Source organism: Numida meleagris, chromosome 3 (genome assembly GCF_002078875.1).
Source record: "Numida meleagris isolate 19003 breed g44 Domestic line chromosome 3, NumMel1.0, whole genome shotgun sequence".
NCBI lineage: Eukaryota > Metazoa > Chordata > Aves > Galliformes > Numididae > Numida > Numida meleagris.
In genome coordinates, this window is record NC_034411.1 from 47,838,887 (window position 1) to 47,861,992 (window position 23,106).

A 23,106-nucleotide genomic window follows, 5' to 3' on the forward strand; every position below is an offset into this window, starting at 1 on the left:
TGAATTCTTATATACATTTATTAAAAGTCATCTTTTGTTTCTCATGTCTGTAACTGTTCTGTATGGTCATGGTAGAAATAAGAGGTGTCTTAAACAGTATCTGGCCTGTGCCTGATGTCCCCAGTCCTTGTTTATCAAATGTGAGTATGAGTTTTCTTTTCCATGTGTGAACGTATTTTGAATCATTCCCTATGGAGTGTCTGGGAGAAAACACAGAGAGAAACCACATCTCAGGTAGAGCAATGTGAAAACAGTAAGCAAAAGGCTGAAGACAAATGCATTTCTTAAAAGATCTTTGTTTAGTTAGAGATGGTACAAAGAATGAGAATGAACAAAGCTTTATAAAGATTGACTGAGGATTTTGTGGAGTTAATATTTTTTTTTCTTGTGCTCTTTCCCATTAGATAAGGTGGGGTTACCCCCCTATTACAGGGGGTAACAGGTGAAATGTTCTGGATGTTGAGCACAAAACATCTGTGATGTGCCAGCACTGATGTGTATGCGTATGCTCGTGCCCTGAGGACCTGGTCTGCCAGGGGAGCTCCATCCCTCTGGACCAGGGGCTGGCACGTCACTTGTCATTCTCTGTGGCTTTACAGTGAAAGGCACTCTGCAGGTATACCATGTGACACAACCTAATGCTGACTACGTGGCTTCCCTATCTCCAAAGTGATAGAATTTTAATTCTTGTTCTGCTTTAAAAATAAAGAATAATTTCATACACTTAAAATATTTTTGAAGGACACAACTGCATACAAACTAAAATCTTATAAGAGTTAGAGAATTGTTATATGGTCAACTATAAATATTGTGTAGAAAATCCTTTGTCTCTCTTCAACAAGCTTTCAGAGTTCCTTATTTAAATGCACAGCACCATGTTTTGAGTGTTTCAAATGTTTCCCATGATAGCAAAGTTAGAAAAGGAGCCCTGCAGTTCAGAGACAATATCGACTGTAAATGAGGGTCTTTATTCTTTTCCTTTTATCTTGCCCTAACCTCTCTCCAAACTGTACTTACACACTATGTATTTCATGTGCTTGAACAGTGATGCATGTTCAAACTATCCCATCCTTTGATGATACATGCTAGTAACTAAAAAGGATTTGAATGGTTCTGTACTCATGTTCAATGGAGACAATATGGTCTGTTTAAAAAAAAAATAGGTAATATTAAAAGATGTTCTAGTAATTTCCAGATGCAATCTCATTTCAGATTTCAGTGAAATTGTATCTCTTATCACAATTGTTGCTTACAAAGCTAAAACATAGTGTAGTGCTGGAGCACCTCTTCTATGAAGACAGGCTGAGAGAGTTAGGTTTGTTCAGCCTGGAGAAGAGAATCACAGAATAGGCTCCCTAGAGACCTGACTGCAGCCTTCCGGTACTTGAGGGGAGTTTATAAGCAGGAGGAGGACTGGCCTCCTCCTCTTGCACGGTCTGATAGTGATAGGACAAGGGGAAATGGCTTTAAACTAAGGGGAGGGAGATTTAGGTTGGATGTTAAGGGGAAATTTTTCACTGAGAGGGTGGTGAGGTGCTGGAACAAGCTGCTCAGGGAGGTTGTGGATGCCCTATCCCTGGAGGCAGTCAGGGCCTTGTTGGGTGGGGCCCTGGGCAGCCAGATCTAGTGCCTGGTTTAATGGCTAGTAACTGCACCTACAGCAGGGAGTTTGAACTGGGTGATCTTTAAGTTACCTTTCAACCCAAGCCATTCTTTGACTCCTTTCTGATCTGCTGACACCTCTTTATTTAAAAGCTATTTTTATGCATACTTGATTGCATAATGATTCCACTTGTAGAACTACTGTATCTATAATAATACAAAAGTTTACTTATGTTCTCAAGTAAGAGCAGTGGAATGCATCATCTCATTCAAGGCCTCAGGAGTGCCCTGGCTGAGCCTTTGCCTGTTTCTCCCTGCAGAGGAATGGGTCCCAGTGCAGCCCTTGGTGCTTCCCTGTTGGGGAACTACCCAGAGCTGTTACTCCGTCCATGTTTGTGAGATAGGGCTTGTCTCCCCTTCCCTGCTCTCTGCCTTAAACTATATGTCCCTGTCCCAGTAGCCTCAATTCATCTGCCATTCTGGATAAGAGGTGTTTCAAAGATGTGTTAAGTGTATATGTGTATATATATACACACTGGTAGTGTTGAACATGCAGACTATAGTTTCTTACCCCTTCAAAACATCTCTTACCTTTTGTGGGAAGAGGGGAAAGAAAGAAAAGTCAAAACTGAACAAAGTATAACTTCCCCTCCCCTGAATGTTAGATTTGCAAGAAAGAATTCCTGAATAATCTTAATTTCCTTTTTTCTTTCAGGTAAGTGGAAGCTTTCTCTTCATGACTTGGGGGAGCATTTATTTGCTGTGGTAAGTGTTCTCCATTACACAAATATATTGGTCAGCTCTGTATAAACAAACACATAAGTAATAAGCATACCTCTGGTTCAGTTTTAAAATGTTTGGAGCTGATGTTGGGTTGTTTCATAACTGGCAACTGATGGTTCCTGAAATGCTGCATATATATGGTGCTTCTCCAAGACAAGTTGTTGGTATTCTTGAATGAAGAGGATGATGTTTCCTCTGTAAATCCAGCTTGGTTACACAGCGTGAGAATATTTTCACCAATTAACATGCTTTTTGTTTTAACGTTTGTTTGGTCTGATATTGCAGAAAATTGTGGAAGTGGTTTACCTGTGTTTCTGATTTGACTACTTGTTCTCCAGATTTAGTGTTACAGCATGAAGCGCTGTTTTCCTTGTGTGCGCTCTAGCATTGTTTCAGTCTGCTTTGCCATAGCACAGTTCTGACCATCCATGGCTCCAACTTGTTAGTGTATGCATTTTTGCATTATTTGTGGTATACCATATCTGGGTAAAGGCAAAGGAAGGATTTTTTTTAGCAACTTTAGTTTTTAACTTTTAAGGAAGAATGTTCTATTTGGGCTGTGCAGATTCCACTGGTTCTTTGCTTAAGCAGATGGATGATGGATGAGGCAGTGGACTACAGGAGAGAAAAACCTCCCTTTGTGTTTCTGGCACTGTTGTGGAAATGGCAATACGTGTATAATCCTTCAGTTGAAACGGCAATTATTCTATCATTTTCTTTTCAATTCTGTCTTTTGAAATGAAATTTTATGACTCTGCTTGATTTTTTTTGTGTGTGTATGTGGGATTTTTTTTTGAGCACAAGTGCTTATCCTATGTGTTTTTCATTCATATATTGGATTAAATCATGTATTACTTATGGTAATGTTACTTCAAGTGTATCTAGCATGCTCAGCCTTTGCCAACCTATTTTTTTATTTATGGTATTTTTGGATGAAGGTAAAGAAGGTTACTCTCGCATAGAAAAGCCATTCACTTCCTTACAGTTGATCTTTTTCAGTATCTTTTTGTAAAGGAATAAGCAGTTTGTACACTAGCAGTAATGTACAGTTCAACTTCTTAACCCTGTGATGTTTTGTTTTTATTTTGATCATCTTTTGTTGCTAAAGTAAAAAATAAAAATGGTGACAGTTGTCTTAATTTTTAAATCCTCAGTTGTAAAACATGAAAATGATGGAGCTGTAATATGTCTTAGTTCTTCATGATCATATGAAGGCTTGGTATATTCCATCTATGCTAGCATAGCTATTTTTCTGTGGAAGAATGTATAGTTAAGCCTGTACTTGTAAGATGTTACTCAGGGGACTTGTCACTTAGCTGGAGGGTACCCAGTAACTTTGTTTTTCTGGCCTGTGGGAGACATTTGCTTGATGCTTTAACTAGGTCAAAATCGTGTGTAAATATATTTTCAAGGTTATAGATTATTGCAACTGCAGGGCTAACACTGGGGTATAGGAGAAGCTAGTATAGCAGACAAAATCAGATCACCTTTATGTGTATGTGCATATATAAATACGTGAACTTTTAGTTGAAGATCTTATCCTGAACAAAGTTTTTATACTGAAGTCTTCCTATGTTTTAAGTAAAAGCAAAAAAAAAAAAATCTCATAGCATGTGAGTGTGAAGTAGCTTGTATTCAAAAGGTACCAGTAGCAGTATGAAATATATTTGTCTTGCTTCAAACACTTTGAAGCTAAAATGGCGAAGTACTTGTGCTTCAAATGTTCATTCTTCTTACCTATTCTTTTCACCAAATGGTTGCTAAAACTTTTTTCTTTTGATGCCTTATGAAGAAAACTTTAAAATTCCTGTCCAAAGAGAGAGTAAGAAAAACTTAGAAATAATAGAACTCCAATCACCCCTTATCAAAAGAAAGAAGATTTTATTGCCTGCTGATGTGAGGTAGAAAATTGACAACTATAAATAGGAAATATCCAAATGGAAGAGCAGGTCATGCCAGAGTTGAGTAAATGAACTGGAAATTGTTTTTGTTGTATTGTTGTTGAGTGTTGGCTGTGTGGTTAGAAAGACCAGAAGCCATCCTGTCATTGACATCCATCACAGTGGGAGAAGGAAACTTGGTGTGTGCACGCATGTGTGATGTTATACCCGCTGATGAGTTGCCAGGGATCTGTGTGTGAACAAAACTGTTCTTGAGAACATAATTATATCAGTGTCAAGCCTAGTTACAAAGTATTTTTCAGCTTTTAAATTTCATCTCCATGTTGAGTAGAAATGCTTAAAAATATATTCCTGGAGAAAGCTTTTTTTTCTTGACACGAACAAGAGACAGCACACTTTACTTTAGATATTACATTGAGGTCTATGCCCCATGCAGTTTAAAGCCTGTTATAGTTTTCTTTTCTATTAAAGAAGCAAGACCAGGAAGATCAGAAGACAGAAAAACGGAAAGGTGCAGGAGGTCAGGTTTTGTGCTTGCATAGACTTTTTTATACTTGTTCTTTGAACTCTTTCAAGAATGGCAGAGGCACGTGACTCCAGATGTTGTTTGAAGAGCTGCCTCAAAGAGGCCTGGTCTGAGCAAAGCACACCAGTGTCAGGGCAAACCCATGCTGGGGCTTTTTGTGACCATTTGCAGCCCAAGAGCTTGACAGCTGCACCCGTTTTAAGTGTTCATGTTATCCCAATATGCCCATCTTTTCTTTTGCATTTGATTTGAAGGTGTTGGTTCTTAACACTTCATGCTGTTATTTGTAAAAGCTGTAGTTTTTCGTGGTTTTTTTTAATACTACTCTAACCTCAGTGTATTCAACATGATCATAGAATGAAGGATTCTGTTCCCATACTAGGGGGTGAGGGTGAGGATTAACAAATACATGTCTGCTAATAAATGATGAAATACACGATTTCAATAGGTAAGCTTTTTTTAAAAAAAGTCATAGATATTCTTAGCTTGCACTGTACTTCAGGCAGTCTTCAAAGTATTAGGAATAGAATTTTTGATTAATGCATATATTCGGAAATCTGCCGATTCATTTTGCGGTTCAGGTTGTTTCCGGAATTAAACGAAGTAGTGCAGAAACTGGGAAAAGTGAGTCTGAATCCATTGTGTACAGCAGACTTTAACTTCAGCCTGGCTTTGCAGGCCTTCTTAATGGTCATTATTTTAGGCTGCAGATATTTCAAGTCTTTCCTATTTTCAGTCACTGGTTACATTCTTACTGAACAAGTTTAGTTTTATTTTCAGAAATCAAATGATTCTTTTTAGAAATCCTTAGCTTTCAACACTTATTACCATGTTACTTGTTCTCTTACCTTAATCAATAAGTCAAAGGCCACAGTATAGACATATAAAACATCAAAAGAAACAGCTGTTCCTGCTGCTGCTAAAAGCAGATTCCAAATGGAAAACTATACTAACAAAAGCTCATCAACACTAAAAATCTTATTTCAGAATACCTAAATAGCTATCCTGAAGCTATCCTCAAATAGTGTTGAATGTGGTATTCATACTGTTTGATTTTGGACCCATGTAATTCACTACATTTGCATGGGAGGGGGAAACATTTCTTAACAGCTCAGTGAGGTTACTTCAGCTGAGCATAATCTTGAGGCACACATGGAATGCCTGCATTCCAAGGTGGATGAAGGCTATCACTAAGATTCTCCTTTTGAATAATTGGTTAGCTTTTACTGCAGAAAGAATTGTGGACTGATTTTTTTTATTGATGTTCTTTTTGTGTGTGTGTGTATAGTGGAGGATGGGGGCAGGGGAGGTGGCGGTGGGTGGAAGGTTAGATTTGTTGTTTTTTTACTTGCTACGCTATTTTTGAAATGTTTTTTCTAAGCTGTATATTTATGAACAAATTTGAATTTCTTTATGGTTGATTACAGAAGGTGCATTTTTTAGATTTTTATCTTAAGGGAAACATCATTGCATTTCATGATGCTTCACCAACAAGAATGAAGCAAGCAAGATGTCAGTCTTCTGACAGTACATGGTGCAAGAAAAAAGAATGTCTTGTGGAACAGATGTGAAATTTGTAGTGGCAGATTGGTACTAATAAATTTACTTCAACTTCATGAATCTGATAAGTAGGAGCTAATAAGTAATGTCTGATAAGTAACTTTGTTTTTTTCATGATTATATTGGTTAGATTTTCCCAGAGTAGCCTTTTTTTTTATTATTCCTACAGCTGGCTGGTTAAGGTTTTCTGTGGAAGAAACTGCTGCCTTCACTGAGAGAGACTCAGTGCTTTTCATTGAGTTAACACACTATAATATGTTTGTGAAAAGTTTTGGAGATGCCTACATGTGAATCTTGGTATACACATACATGCAAACACACATACGTAACTGTGCTGATTTCTAATACCAGCCTGGCTAGATTACTCTTTGCATTGTTGTTTTAATGTTTGGAACTACATTGCTCCTCTCTTTTAATACACTTTGTATTGCACTGCTACTGCATTTAGTCCATGACCTCACTTTTGCCTTAACATGTTTTTGAGGGGGGATTAGTCTGAATTGCATCCCATAAAAGCAAAAAACACAGAAGTTAAATTAATTCAAAAAGTCAATTTGTTGGGATTGTGGTCATAAAATTATCACTGTGCTTCGGTCTTTAAAATTTAATTTGAAAACTTACTGTTAAGCTTGCAGCTGCAGCTTTTTTAATTTTAAAAGTGGGTGATGAATCTGTGTGGAAATAATCAGTCCAGTCCCAGAAGATGCTCACAATCCTCAGTAGTAGGATTTGTGACTTTATTCTAGAGTGGGTAGAACTGATATGGACAGTAGTAATATTGAGCTGCAGTGTGATATGGTTGCAGATTAACATGTTTTACTTGGCTTGCTCCATGTCTTGTACAAACTCTGTGTGCAGGTAACTTGGAGGTGGTGGGAATGTCTTGATAAATTGTAGCTCTTAAGATTTGTTTGAGATCCTGTTGAGAGCACTTGACTTAAACAAGCACCTGTGCTTGTTTGTGCCTATGAAAAGAGGAAAATGAAACTCTACATTTTCAGGCTTACCTTGTACTCGAGCTTGCCTGAAATGCTTTACAAAGCCTTGCAAACATAATGATGTTTTTGTGCTTTTTCTATCAGCTGGTATGGACCAAAATGAACATCAGACTATCTGGTGTTGTATATCAAAGCTGGATATTTTAAAAAATAATTATGTAGCAGAATAATTCCAGATCATTAATTTTTGTGTTTGCAGTAATTAAATAATCATACCATGCCACATAGATACTGATCTATGCATTTTGCTGCCATACAGTCATCTTGAAACAAAGCCAAGTGTACAAACAGCAAGTGAAATCTTTTTTTAAGATGTTCTCTATGAGACATTCTAGTAAAATATTTGTTATTTTTCAATTATTAGTCGAATGAGTGCCTTCCTAATTATATGAAATATCTGTTTTCCTCAGGGCTTGCCTGACAGGATATAGTACAGTGCTATTTTATAGCTCGTTAGTAACTGCTTCGTTTATTTTTTATATTCTGCCAGCTGTGGGAATTTCTCTTTGATTCTTCTGCGTTCAGAACTTAATTCTTCTTTTAAGGAGAAGAGATGGGAAGAGAAACTTGTAAATAAATATTACAACACCAGAATAGAGTGACAGCAGGGGAGTTACCAACAAATTGTTTTAACCGTCATTTACAAATGTAATTAAGAACTGAAAAGATAAGCTTCAACTCATATCGTAGTGGAGAGTCTTACACATAGTAGGATCTGCTCTTTCATGACTGCACACTTTCAGCACTCATTTACATTGTTATTTCCCGGAGTCCCTGCATCTGTTAAATTATGCAAATCAACTTAGCATAATATCAGTGCCAAAATGTTTTATTTAATAGCAGTCATTAATTTATTTCTCTAATCGATTCCACTAGGAAATCATTTAAATGTATCATTTTGTTTTAAATAGGTCCCAGTTCAACATAACTAAAACCTGTTGGGTCTCACAGTCATGGGGGGGATGTGGTGTTCTGTTGTTTGGTTGCTTTTCTTCCCCAACATGCCCCTCATAATTCAAAAGTGATGCCTCCTCCATTTCCCTCACATTTACTCAGTAATTTCACATAATGAGAGAATCAAACAACATATTTAAACGTGACACAACCATATATTTTATAATGCAGTGAATAACTACTATGGCTAATGCTTCTGGTTAAAGTAGAGCATTTTAAGAAAGGAATGGAAGCAGTCCTGAGAGAACTAGGGTAGCAACTCTGGGAGATTTGAAGAAAAAAAAGGCTATTTTTTTAATAGCTCCAGGTCTCTGATTTGTGTGATCTACAGAATATAATACAAAGACATCTTGAATACTTCAGTGATATAAGTTTTAAGAGGTTTATGGATCTCCTCAGGAAAGCTTCAGTGGAACGGTAGCATGGGGTTTTCCAGTGAATTCATCTTCCTGCCATTCATATTTCAAAGGTTCTGTTTACATCTCAAAAGTCACAACTTGGTTATTTGCAAGCACAAGAAGTAGAGTTAGATCTGGAGATTAGAGTTAGATCTGTCCTAGACATTTTGAGTGCTAAACTTTAAATTTAAAGGTTCTGTGATCTGGAGATACTGCTCAAGTAGCATACACAAAACTTCTTTTTCTCAGACAAAGCTATCACATTTGAAGTACAGAATTCTAGGGGGGAAAAAAGCTTTATATGCATGTATTTATAAGCAAAACCTGGAAAGATTTTTCTTTCCACTAAACCTTTGCCCCTTCCAGCATCCCAATACTTCTGTGCAGTTGCAGCAGGAAATTAAATTCAGTGCAAGAGTAGAGATTGCAATCTTCTCTCCTCCTGTATCTGTACCTTTTTGTATTGCAGGGAAGATCTGGTAACTTATTTGAAAATGACTGAAATATTTTTGCAGGGACAAGTAAGGTTAGCTTTGCACCATTTAATAGCCACAGGGAGCAGAATATCCTGTTGTCTTTAAGAAAGCACAAATTAGATTTTTGTCTAATTGAAAAATAGGATGTTGCTGGGTTAATTGCTGGAAATTACCAATTATACAAACACCTCCAATAAAAGAAATATCACCATCCCTCTGTTATTTTTCTTCAAACAAATTATTATCAACAGCAGTTCACCAGAAGGCTATGTGATTCTTGCTACATAATTCTTATTTCTCAACTTTGTGAGTAACTGGTAGATCACTACCTCACTGCATTATTTACCTTCTGGAATTAGATGGAACAGCAACTCCAATGACAGTGTGCTGCCTGTCAGTTCTTCCTCCAACTTACAGGTTCATAAGTGTATAAAGTGATGTGGAAAAGTAGGGAGGTGGTCGTCACCTCATTTTCTCCATCTTCCCTCTATACAATTTAATCCAGCTATAAACAGATTAATTCCTTTTGTGACCATTCTTCCTTCCCGATTTGTGTCTAAAAGAGTTACTGAAGGTAGAAGTAGAGGAAGGTAGAGAAAGTGAACATTATTCATGTGAGGTGAAGGAGAAAACAAGACTGCCCATTTCTCATCTGTCTGTCTGATACAGGTTTCAGGAAGGTCTGTCAGTGAGTGAGAGTATTCCTGGCTTTAACCTTTAATGCAATGTGTAAGTATTTAAGTTTGTTTACGCGTGTATTTAATGTTTCTCATGCAAGCCATAAATAACATGGTAGGGTACATGCAACCTTTCTCACCAGCTCATGATGCCTACCTCAGATCATTTTGTCTGATTAGATAAAATATCAGAATTTTGAAGACATGAACAGAGTAACTTGGTCTTTTAGGAATTTCCACATTCTTTTTAGAGAAGAGAGGAAAAAGTAGCCAAAGTAATGTATATTGTTTGACTCTTCTCCCTGAAAGAAGGATGTTCTGTTGTAACAGAATAAACATTCAGGTTTAACTAAAATGAAGTAATGAAGAAGCAAACATAATCTATTTTTTCTGCTCCCTGACTTAGTTCTTGGCAGATTTCCTCTTCCTGACTGTATGTTCCTGTGTTCCCAAGATACTGTGCTCTCTACTGAATCTCAGTGACAAGGAAAAGTCTCAGTAGGTTTATTTCTTAATGATCGGACCTTTTCTCTGTCAACTTGTTTACTTGCAAACGTTTCTGTATCTTTGATTTAACCTGCACTTTACTGAAAAGCAAGAAATGAAACTTCTCAGTCTGTCTTTCTTGTGGTCTGTAATTTCTGCTGTGAAATAAGAAGATTAGAAGGAATTATTTCTTTTTTTCGCTTTTTAGGAGCTTGGGGCCCTAGGCTTGGAATTTTGTTGAGATTTTTACTGTCTTTAAATGCAGCTTGCCTCACTGGAGTATGGGATCAAATAGATCAGATGAAATGGAGGCACTGGCACGGGTTGCCCAGAGGGACTGTGGAGTCTCCTCCTTGAATATCTGCAAAAGAGACCTGAGTATGGTCTGCTACTGGGTACCCTGCTCTGGGTGTCACTGCTTGAGCAATGGTTGGGCCAGAGGAAACCAGAGATCCCTGCCAACCCCAGCCAGTCTGTGATTCTGTGACAAAGCCACAGCCTCTCCCTTCCCCCAGAATTTTGGGGTTTTGCTCCCAGCTCCCCTCCCTCTGCGTGTGGGCTTTGGAGCTGGAGGCAGGCTCTTGCCCCAGGCTGCTGTGGTTCTATGAGGCAGCTGGCTGCCTATCACTTCTGCTCTTTAGGCTTCTATGTGAGCAATACAGTTAGTGATATGTTGTTAAGTATCTGTAATCATGTAAATGAAAATTAGTGTTTCCTTCTTTCATGTTCACTGGAGATATTCACTGTTTTGTATCCTTCAGCATCAGGGATGTTTATCTACTTCTCTTGAGCTTGTTTCTACCAAGATATGATTAATTTGTATGAAGAATTAAATTATTTAAGTGTCAATTCTTATCTGTAAAGATTGTTGTTCAAACTGAAAAGGATCAATTGTAGTGGCATTTAGTGCCCTTTACTGATACTAGTTTCAGAGCGCCAAGTTCAATTAAGCAATTAGTATCCTATTAATACTCTTTGGATCTACACACCTGGAATTTCAGAAATGGCTCAATACTTCAATGTTTCATCAGGTACAGAATTAAATTTCTATTATTCAAATTTGTCTAAATTAAACATACTTCATACTTTCTTCTGGTAGAATTAAAATTGAACAGAATTGAATTGTAGGCTGAAATCTTGTGTGGCCAATGGAGAAAATGTGAGAAGAATATTAGCTCTTAAAAAAAAAGTGGGATATCTGGCTAACCTTCTTCTCAGTGACTTAGTACAGTCCATACCAGTGCTATCACCCTCTTGCAGGCAGAAATTCTATCTGTTAGATATCTGACTGTCTTAATCATGAACTTGAATAAGTCTTTCCTGAAGCTCTGCTGCTGCTGTGCTTCCTGATTTCAGTAAAATACTGATTCAGTCCTTAAAAACCTTGTGAATGGGTTTGCTGAATGAGGCTGAACCCTCACTGTTGAACTAGTTTATGACTGCCTGTAGGTCTACTAAAAGAGATGGCAGGACTTATGTGTCTGTAAGACATGAATGTACATAGTTATCAGGTGGACACATTATATTTGCTTGTTTTCAAGTTGTAGTTATTAATTAATAGATGTGTACTTGATTTTTAATAAACTGAATCTATTTAGAATTGTAGTGTTTCAACATCAAATGACACTATTGGTTAATGAACAATGCATTTGTAAGTAATCTGAAGACTGTTAAGAGTATTTTGTGTGAGCAAAATGTATGTCCTCTCTAATTATGTGGAAAACTGGGTTTGAAAAGGTATCAAATTCCTGATTCCAGCCTTAGCAGCCTGTATAAGATTACTGACCAAGGAAGGTCACCGAGCTCTTTCACACTGAATACAAACGAATGATGACGGTAAAAAATAATACAATAAAATGAACAGGCTAGTGAGTAGTTCTAATGCTTTAAATATTGCTTCATTTCACTTCATAAGGATTCTGGAGAGTGCTTGGTAGGTTTGTAAGCTTTACCCCTAGGGGAAATGCTCTAACCAATGTTGGAACAGCTTGAATCAATATGTTCATTGTTGGGGATGTTTTTGTTTGTGTGGGTTTTTTGTTTGTTTGTTTTCACATTTGAGTTATGTAGAAGCTATAAATCCTTTCAGCCTGTCCTAACTATTCAAGGAAGGAAAATGCCTGTTTCCCTTGAATCTTCCCATTCTATGTTTGAAGTGTTACAAAACCTTCAGACTTGTATTACTCCGTTCTAATGTGCTTTCATCAGGAGAAGGCCAAACACAGAAACAGCACAGAATTTTGCCAGTGTTATACATTAAGCAACATGCTGAAAACCATAGTCTCTTTTCTGAGTCAAAGATGTTGGACTATAGTTGGCTATGTCATCAGGTCTAATAGACGTGATCAGAAAACTGATAACAAAACTCATCTTCATTAACAGTATTTGTGCTCAGCAGATACAAATCACTGCAAATGAGTTTATATTCATACTCCACTTAGAAATCTAGTAAAATGATCTTTGGTATGCTTCACTTCTGTAAATTGAAGTGATAGCTGACTTTATCTTCTCTGTCAGATGCTCACGCTTCTCACGGGGAAATGCATTACGTGTTTAGAAAGCCACTGGAATGTGTTGCGAGAAGTTATTTTTAGAAAAAGATCTATCTATCACTGACATGGATGATGTCTGGTTTAAGTGTGATGAATGCATATTTGTAGAATAAACAAGGGCATCCTAAAGCAGTTGCATACACATCTTAGAAAAGAGCACAACAGTAATTGCAAAGAAGCAAGTGTTTTGCAGATAAGTCTTATTTTTTTCCAACGTTTGCTTAGATCACCATGGGTACTTGTTGCCCTATCTTTCCTCCAGTCAAGTGGAGGTTACATAGTGTAGAATTGCCCCAGTAAGAGGGGTAGATCCTGAAAACCACAGGGATGATTTTTTGGGTTGGGCCAGATCCCAGTTTTCACACTGCCACCTTGTGTATACAGCACTGTGATGGAGTCTGTGTATCAATCCAATGCAATGCATTTTCCTCCCCTTTTCTTGTGTGGCTGTGGTGGCCACTCAGGTATTAAATATCTGCTAATACATATGCCTCATGGAGACGTTTATTTGTACAACATAAGCTTTTCCATTAGCTATTCATCATCTCTCCTGAAGGAAAGTAGTAGGTCAGATGGCAGCAGGCCAGGTTGTTCTCACTCTTGCTCCCTTAAGGGTAAGGAAGATTAAGAGAAATAGAGCTTGAAACAGCAAAGTCTGTGAGACTGGAAATATCAAATTGTTTTCCTCTTCAAAGTCTACTTAAAGTTTGGTTTAAATGACTCTCAATTATCTTGCTCAAAAAGGGGGCAAAAAAAAAAAGGCAGGCGAATTTATTCGATGTAGTTTGTTTTCTATTACTTTTGGCTGGGCTATTAGAATATTGTATTTCCTTTAGTATTAACTTATAAAAATACGATACTGATATACATTATGCTTATTGTATTACTTTGCTTGTTAAAATCAATAATACACTGAATATGGATAAAGTGCTAGTCTCCTCTTACGGAGGAAACACTGAGCATCTTACTTGCATTCATATTTTAAATTGTCACATCATGTAATTTTAAATGAAGTCAATCTGTAAGTAATTATGTAATACTACATCTCCAAAACAGATTGTTCTGTTTTGAGATATGTCAAATTGTAACATGATATGGAAAAATAAAAAAAATTGTTATAAGGATTTGTTATAAAGAATTTGTTTGAGTGCAGCAATATGTTTTCAGTGCTCTCACTTTTGTTGTATCGTTTGATCATGGGGAAGGAAAACAACACTTGTGGAAGATCAAACAAGATTGTGTTCAACATAGATTTTAAGGTTCATATAAAGTCTGAGCCTTTTCTTCTAAAATTCTTCTGACACCTGTAGCTTCACCTGTAGGAGCAGGTTATTTTTTTCAGTGTAACATAATTTTGGTCTATATAAAATAAAGGGACTGTATGCACTCAGCTATTCACATTTTATCAATGTGAAATTGTGGTTTCACCCTGCTAGGCAGCTAAACTCCACCATGCTTCTAGACAGAACTGGCTTCAGAGGTCTAAGGGAGTAATACCGTAATCTAATCCTGTACATATTAGGTAATGATTATGTCCTCTTATGTTGCACGCTACAGTGAATTTGATTCCTTGCTGCATTTTCTGTATCAGGTTGGACCACTGCGTGTGCCTTTTTCTCTTTAAACTTATGTGGCATGTCTTAAACTGTATATCAGATGTGATATGGAGATTATATCGGTGGCATTTCTAAATACACAGTTCTTATTTTTCTTTCCCTACTTTGATGTCAGCAATTTTGACAATTGCCCTTTACTTGTGTGCCTACCTGCTGCAGTTGAGGATTTAACTTCTATGACATGTTCTATCTTTAAAGCTATGATTTCTTCTGTTGAGGCTTTTTCTCCTCTTATTTTTTCCCCCCAGAGGATTTTGTTTTCATGCTGGTTTTATTTTTTTTCTTTTCTTTTAGTAGGGAAAAAAAAACCCACAGTTTCAATGCTTAGGTTTTTCTTTGTTTTGTGGTTTTCCTCCTGCCCCGTTGTTCACAAGTTCTGCACCTACACTTTACAGACATTATGCTCTAGACTGGTGTTACATTGTGTAATCATTTGTAATCAAAATTGCTCCAGATGATTTAGCAAGCAACATTCAGAGCAACAGCTAAGTAGAGGGAATATGGAAGTAGAAACTGATTTTAAAGCCTGTGCTTAGAGCTTAACACATAAAACTAATGGTGCTAAGATGGTAATGTGGAGACAACTATACGTTATGCAAACCTGACATGATAGGAGCCTAAATTACATTTTCACTTTACTGTAGCCTTCACCTGTAACAAATATTGCCATACATAAGCAGTGTACCTAGAGAAATAGAGACAGCTATGTCAAAACCTAAATTGCAGTCGCATCTGAACAGGATGGGGCAGCATATTCTCTTCCTGATGGTTTCCTTACTCTGAAGCAGTACAATTCTGCTCAAGATTTTAAAATTGAAGGGATTGTTTTCCTTCGAATTAAAATGGAGTCAGGAGGACTTGGATTTTCTAATTTTTATTCCGCTTTTTTTCAACAGAAATAAAATAGAAAGGTTGGATAATTCTTTAAAAGCATAATAAAATGCTGTTATGAGTGGTAATGCTGTTCAGGGAATGCAAGTGCAATTTGTTTCTTCCTGGGTGTCGCTTCAAACTGTGGTTAAAATTTTAATGGAAAAAAACCTGTGAACCTCAGACTAGGGGACCTGTATATAGTCTTTTCCATTATTATTTTAATCCTAATATTACTACATTAAAAAAATGTATTTAAAAAAAAATCATGTTTAGGCATTTCCATAGATATCCTGTCTGAGATGTCTTATTCTGGCAAGTGATTTCCAAAGTGTTCTGGAAAGGTGAAAGGAAAGACTGACTAGGAGAATAAGAGGAAAAGGGCCTTCACCTTCAGGGAGGAAAGCTGAATTGGAACTATGAAGTTAAATAAAATTTACTCCTGGATTCCCCTTGGTTTCTTAGTCACTGTCCAAAAAAAGCTTTGTTCAAATCAATTGGTAAGAACACGTGGTACATAAGGCCGGGGTGTCTGAATGGTTTTACAGACTTTGGGCATAAGTATAGAATGTGAAGTACTGGGGAGTGATGGGCTTGTTGGGTTTAGGTTTTACTTGGAAGAGCTAACATGGGAAAAAGTGTTTCCCATGTAGGAGAAAAGTAATTCCTATCAAAGATGCCAAGGAAAAGAAAGTTAATGAGGATAAGCATCCCTGTGTTTCATGGTGCAGAACAATGAAGATGAATATTTTTGCAGTCCATGATTCTGGAGATTAGTTACAACTTTTATTTCTGTAGGTGCTTGTAAACCTTATTCTTTAGCTTTCACTAACACCATCTCCTTATTTAATTTCTAGAGTGCAAAATTCACCACTCTGAGTTTAGTGGTGCTGGCACAGATTTGCAACAATTTGAGACAAATGCCGCTTTGAACAGGCTTCTAACATGACATGCTTCTGTATTGATGTGTTAAGCTCTTAATTAGGTGGTGATAGACTAGACAACCTTGTAATGTGGCAGCATACCCAATTTGCTCCTGAGAAGTTGTGTTTATCAAAAAAAAAAAATTAAGCCGTATGTGTAGATGGCTTCAGATCTGTTCTTTTACTGTTCTTGTGATTTATTAATGTAATCTAGAAATGTTTTCTCTTGCTTTTTTTCCATACCTGGATACTGCACTTTCCATTCCCTCAAAGTAAGTGTGCTTGCAATTTAGTGGATTCTCAGTTCTTTTTCAACCACTTCAGAACTGGCAGCCTTGCATTGCTCCTTGTACCAACAGCCAGTTCCCCGATTCAGCACCACCTGGTGAACAGCATGGCAAGGTCGGGCTTCTCCTGGAGCCCTTTGCTTGCCTCCAAAGGCAGCATCTCTTCGATGAAAGGGAAATTATTGTCACTGAGAAATCAAAAGGCATTCAGCCATCTGGTTATAAATTGTCCTGTCACCTCCAGGCACCACTTGTTCCAAAGACATAGGCATTGATAAAATATTTATGCTGAAAGGTATCAGGGAAAGAGATTGTGCATTATGAGGTTTTAAATCTGTGTTGCTGAGACATAATTTTTTCTTAACTTTAGTGATCCAAAGGATCTTAGGGAATATATTTTGTGAGTTGAGCCAGATGCAGAATTCACTGATGCTGTCATTTCTGTTACAATGGCAAACATGGTAGTTGCATCGATAGTAGTTTTTTCTACTGTAGCCTGGGCCATAATGCAGTAGTTACTAGTGGGGAAAAAAAAAAAGAGGTAGTTAGAGGGTATAACAGGAGAATCACGTTTTCAATACTGGTTGTTCCCCTATTCATTAACTACATCTGGATTTTTTTCCTCACATGGCTTTTGCAGTAATGGCGGGAACATTGGTATGGAAAGACACAGCTGCTCTCTGGTGCTAGTTACAGAGACTTTGGTCTAAGTAGATGCACTTTATAAATGCTGCTGCAGCTGATACATCCTAACAAGTGGTTGGCTGTCTAAATAATGCTCTCTTGTGTGCAGTGTAATAGCATGTCTGTATAGTATCTATGATTCTGTAATTACACACTAACACTTTGAACTCTATTTAACTGAACCTGAGTTTACAGTTCGGTAGCACAGCTATATAAGTCTAGAGTTGTAATAATGGATAATTTCAGGCTTCAAACATCCCAGCCTATATGTGTCCAGGAGACCATTCTGCACTCTTAATTCTTTGTAGTTTTCAATTACCATGTGCAAAGGTCATGTTTTCAAATGCTATTTTTCTGCTCTCCACTAGCTTTTCCTACCTCTGATTTATTATGGTAGAGAGTGAGATAAGAGCAGTAAGTTAAACTGTATGTGTTATTGAGGGATGGGATGGCAGAAGAGGCTACAAATCCTTTTAGTAAAATAGAATGCTCTCTTGGTGACTGTTTTACTGGGTTTTATTAGTTCATCTGCCTTCAAATGAGCCCTGCAGGTGCTTTCTTAAGTGAATTGAGAGATTGCTTAGTATGTTCTTCTGCTTTGTGTAAGTACATCATTGTCCAGCGTAGAAGATATGTAACTTCCTTTGCCAAGACGTCCTTGTAAAGCACACCAAGAACACTTGTGCCTCTCAGAGCTGCAGTGTAGATTGAAAGGTAAAATGAATGAAAGGGTGAAGAAAGATTCTAATACAAAAGATATTAATACTAATTTGACAAGTTGATTTTCTATATTCATATTGTGAAAAAGGTGTTGTCTTCCCTTACATGTTCTCCTCACTCAGGGTAATCAGTACGTGCTTCTTACACCCAGAGATATAAAAGCTTTTCTCTCTGCTGCCAAGTACCAAGGTAAAGAATAAAGAAAAGAGGAAGGTGGCATAAAGCTAAGCCAATAAACTAAGCCATTATGACCAGCTAAGCCATTTCCAAGGCTCAGTCCCAAGAGCTGGAAATTCTGGAGTCCACTGTTTTGATCTGTTTCAGCTCTGATTATTTGGTTATTGCCTATTATTTTGGTGTGATTTATTCTTTCAGTATTTCTAGCTGTCTTGAACTATGAAGCAGGGAAGCTGGAGAAATAGCACTAGGATTTACATAAAATGACTTTCCTCCTGTGAAATATAATTGGTAGGTATGATCGCATTACTGGGTAAGTATGCATTTGGAGAGAGAAGGGAGAACAAACTTATTTTCAATGAAGTATTTTTCCACTTGATATAATTGAATACTTTAGAGGAATAAAGCAAGGAGTGGCTTGGAAAGGCATTTACATGTAGGTGTCATATTTTTCCATGTAATTTTAAGTGTAGATTGACATAGACTACCCAGTATAATACTATATGTATGGTGTATGGGGCGAGAAAGATATTGTATTCACTTCCCTATCTGAAAACACATGTTCTCACTTAGTAATTGGAATTGCTTTTGTTTGTGGAAATGCACATGAACTAGAAGATTGAAGATATCTGAAGGTAACCTCTTCCATTTGGGCTTGACTGGAGCAGAAACAGATTGTTTATATTTTGGACAAAGATGCAGTGATTAGTATGGTATCCATTATGTATTATTCCACCAAGGTGGACATGAGGCAACAATGTGCTGCAAAGAAGGTTGGTGGTGTCCTGGGATGCATTAGGAAGAGTGTTGCCAGCAGATCGAGGGAGGTGATCCTTCCCTTCTCATCACTGGTGAGGCCTCACTTTTTGTTCTCTGTTCAGCTCTTGGCCCTCTGTTACGAGAGACATGGACACACGGGCAAGTCCAATGAAGTGCCACAAAGATGGTGAAGGGACTGGAGCACCTTTCCTGTGAGAGAGCTGGGACTGCTCAACATGGAGAAGGTTTAGAGAGAATTGCATTAATATGTCGAAATGCCCAAAGGAAGGAATGAGGCCTTTTCGGCGATGCTTAGTGCCTGGACAAGAGAGAGTGGGCACGAACTGGAACACAGAAGGTTCTCTCTCAATATCAGGAAGCACTGGGAGGACGATGGAGAACTGGCACATGTTATCCCAGAGAGGTTGTAGGGTCTCCTCCTTGGAGATCTTCAAAAGCAGCCTGGACATGGCCTGGTACTGAGTAGCCTGCTCTGGGTGTCCCTGCTTGACCAAGGATTGGACCATATGGCCTCTAGAAGTCCCTGCCAACTGCAGCCAACTTATGATTAAGAAATTATGGAATGTTTTAGTACAAAATATTGTTTCAACAAAAGATCATCTACTAAGGTTGTATATTCCTCTAAAATGTTAATAGCTATTAGACAAGCTATGAAGTTATTTAAGTATATAATTGGAGGTGTTTTTGTTTTGGTTTTGTTTGGTTTTTTTGCTTGTTCTTACTTCATATGCATGTAATTTTAAGGATAACAAGGCAGCCTGATCTGGGAGGTGGCAGTCCTGATGATGACAGGGGGTTGGAACTGGGTGATCTCTAAGGTTCCTTCCAAAAAAAGTCATTCTATGAATTCTTTATTTCTTTTTTTCTTAATAAATAGGAATCTAATTCTTTTTCTCTGCGGGAATAACTTGTTGGAAACCTGACTGGTCATATTTGTTTGGGCTGAAGAAAAATTTTTATGGAAGAGGTGCTTGGATTTAATCACTTCTGAGTATGTTTCCTTCTCTATGGAAAATATTTTCATGCACTGCCTTTCAGTGAACTAGAGAAGGAAAAAGTTCATTTTTTCAATTTTGCAAGATTTTAATTTCTACAATCTGAGGAAGTAACAATTAAGCAATATGTAGTAGCTTGGACTTCAGGGTGTTTTGTGTTTTTTTTTGAAGTAGTTGCTTAGGGAATATAGACAAGAATTTAATTCTGAAATGGCATATAGTGGAGTGCTGCTTACCTTTCTTGTTGATGTTTCTTAAGCACTCTAACAGTGAAAATCTGAAAACACAAAATCAGTAATTTCACTGTTTAAAACAGTATGTAATTTTATAGAGAAATTTGTTGCTATTTTGAACAATTTAAGCTTTTCTTACAGATAAAGTGAAATTATCTCCCACTAAAAAAACTGGTGTGTACCTACATCTATTTTGCTTAAAGTTTGTTATATTTTCTGGTATTTTACTCTTAGCTGTAACCTTCAGTAGCCTGAACATTACTGAATGTGTTTAGGAGTAATAGAACAATATGCTTCCAAGCGTCTTTAAAAAATAATCATTGGAAAAACCCTCATGCTGATGCTGTCTTTTTAATAAACCTGTGCGTTCTAAATGTGCTAACTACTTGAACTAATGAGTGATACAACTTTTCACTTCCACTCTGAGTTTTGAGTGCTTAGTTCTGTATTGTGTATTTCAAGGAGCTGAGCAGATCTGTATTAAGGTGGGGATAAAGTGGTAAATCTGGGGTTTGAGGTGATTTAGATGTAGATCAAAGAGATCTCAGTCACCCACATGGTGAATAAGCTACTTTTGTTACAATTTGTTTGAAAAGTCTGGAAGAATAACTTTGTCCAAAGAAAGTTCCGATTATACTGGGGTCATTTTCTTCTTGCACTGTTTGGTGTTCAGGTAGACTTTATACTGAAATGTCGTCTGCCTTGCTACAGCATAAACATAGGCATACTCTCAGGTTGGATGGAAGGATGCACAGTCCTATCCTCATGCTTGATCTGTGTCAAACTGGCACTGCTGTATGATGTGGCATTAATGAGTATAGATGGTATCATTGTCTGAGAAGCCTGTGTAAATAGCACACCAACTTGGAAAACTTTCGTTGGAACCCTTTATATAAGACAGAGCAAAGCCACCTTGTTCAGAGGTAAAAATAGCAATATAGCTAACAGCACCACAGTATGAGCTGCCATTGAAAAGAAGCAAAAGCCGTGTTTGTACTGTCTGTTTTCTGGATTCTGCTTCAGCCTTTACAAATAGATCACAGCTGGAGTATTTGCAGAGCTTCACATCACTGGGGCAAGCTCAGGGCTGGCTTTTACTATAGATCATTTTTTTCCTTTTGTTATCTCAAAAGGAGTTAGAGTACAGGTCAAAAAGAGCATCTGACTGAAAATACCCAAGCCAAGGTAGCAGGACAATTAAAACAGAAAGAAAAGATGGAGGAAAATAGAACTCAAGCAATCACAAAAGCATGGTAACTTTTGTAGTTCAGCCTTTTTCCCTTTCAGCTCCTTGTGTTGTACTGGTATTTTGGGAGCACGATAATAAAAAGCAGACACTGAAGCTAGTGTCTAAAGTAAAATGATTTAGTAAAATGAGATATTAGTATTGCAGACTGAATGTAGTTCAAACATTGTTTTAAAATGTTAATTTTCCAATTTTAACTTTTTATGAAATCTTGTTGAGCACAGATATACCATTAAAAAATGACGCTTGGCACACAGTGATTTGAAAATTGCTGTCTGCCCCTTGATATCTTCATTTGACAACAGCTATATGTTGCCACGTTACCATGACAACTAAGTACAGTTGTAATTGCAACCCTGGAAAGGTAATTCTTTCAGTCAAAATGTGGCAGACATTTAGCCTGTCTGAAGTTTAAACAAACCCTCTTTAATGACAAGTATTTTGAAAAGCCTGAAAAAGGTAGCTTCTTTGATGTCAATTTTTTTATTATCTCATGTAGCCTAAATAGATATGTTGGTTTTTATTCAGTAGAGTTTGTATTTTTAACCTTTTTATACTTTAAGTTTCAAATATGTCAACTGTGAATCTGAAATTAATATATGAAAGCAAAATATCATGTAAAGTGTTCATTTACTTGTACTGGTGGTTCTGAAAGCAGAAGATCTTGATATATTCCTCATACTTATAAACCTTTGGGTGCAATCAAGTGAGCTTCATATGGCTAAAAAAAAGTGTGTGTTCCAGTGTTTTCTACTAAGTAAGCCTCACAGTCTTTATAGTGCTGCAAAGGTAGTCTTTGGAATCAGCAAAACCATGGTAATTCCAAGAAATTTCCACCCAATTTCTATGCCAGTGTTGGGGAAAAAAAGGAATTGGGGATTACGTGTGCGTTGCTGAGCCTTATTAAATTTGTCTGTAATGCTGGGTACTGTGATTTGGCAACATGTAGCTGTGATTTGCCTGTTGACAGTCTGACTGGTCTTCTCCATCTATGATGTTGTGCCATCTCTCACTATTCATTTCCATTACACAGAGAGTAACACATTAGTCAACTACGCCACTTTGCAGTAGTGGAAAAAAAAAACATCTTCCTTGAATCTTTTGGCTTTTATTTAAGGCTAGGATATGGGGCTTTATATTTTCTGAGGGGTATAAACTAACTCTGAAAAGAAAGACTGAATGCAGTCCTAAATATTCAGCATTCATTTCCTCAAAATGTAGTAATTCTCCATGGAGGCACAGTGGGAGCATTTTAGTGAGTAAGCATTCTTACTCACTAGATGATACTGCCTTTGCTTAGGGCTTCTGGATAAATTAGCTGGCTTTAGTGTTTGGATCTCTAAGACCTTCAGTGAAAGCTGAGCATAAATAGTGTGATTTTTAATTTCATCTAGGCCAAACACCTGCCTTTAGCCACTTGCTTGTCCAGTCCGCAGTAATGAAAACACTCCCCATAATATACACGGGGAGACACAGATTTAAGAAACAAGAGCAGGGTGAGGCTTTCACTGAGATTTGAAAGTCATGTTGACTTTCAGGTTGACTGCTTTCAGCCTACACTTTGACTGTAGGTTGAAAACTGCTTTGAAAGGAGCAAGGCTGTTCCTACTCAATATATTTTGCCATAATAATAATATATCCCCTTGCAAGTCAAGGCAGCTG

The 23,106-nt window shown here is 37.3% G+C and overlaps 1 protein-coding gene and 1 long non-coding RNA gene across 5 annotated transcripts in view; one reads left to right on the forward strand and one right to left on the reverse strand.

Annotated features, from left to right (window-relative positions):
- SASH1 (SAM and SH3 domain containing 1) overlaps positions 1-23,106 on the forward strand; it is a 540,276-nt gene that overhangs the window by 238,220 nt on the left and 278,950 nt on the right. The window lies entirely within an intron of this gene.
- Positions 1-23,106, reverse strand: part of LOC110395264 — a 41,452-nt gene that overhangs the window by 15,349 nt on the left and 2,997 nt on the right. The window contains exons 2-3 of one of the 3 annotated variants that reach the window (XR_002436273.1): positions 20,202-20,242; positions 4,070-4,515 (exon numbers count right to left, since the gene is read on the reverse strand). This is a non-coding gene — a long non-coding RNA (uncharacterized LOC110395264). Of the gene's footprint in view, positions 1-4,069; positions 4,516-14,840; positions 17,128-20,201; positions 20,243-23,106 lie in introns of those variants that run through there. The other 2 variants (XR_002436271.1, XR_002436272.1) reach the window with 2 other exon arrangements.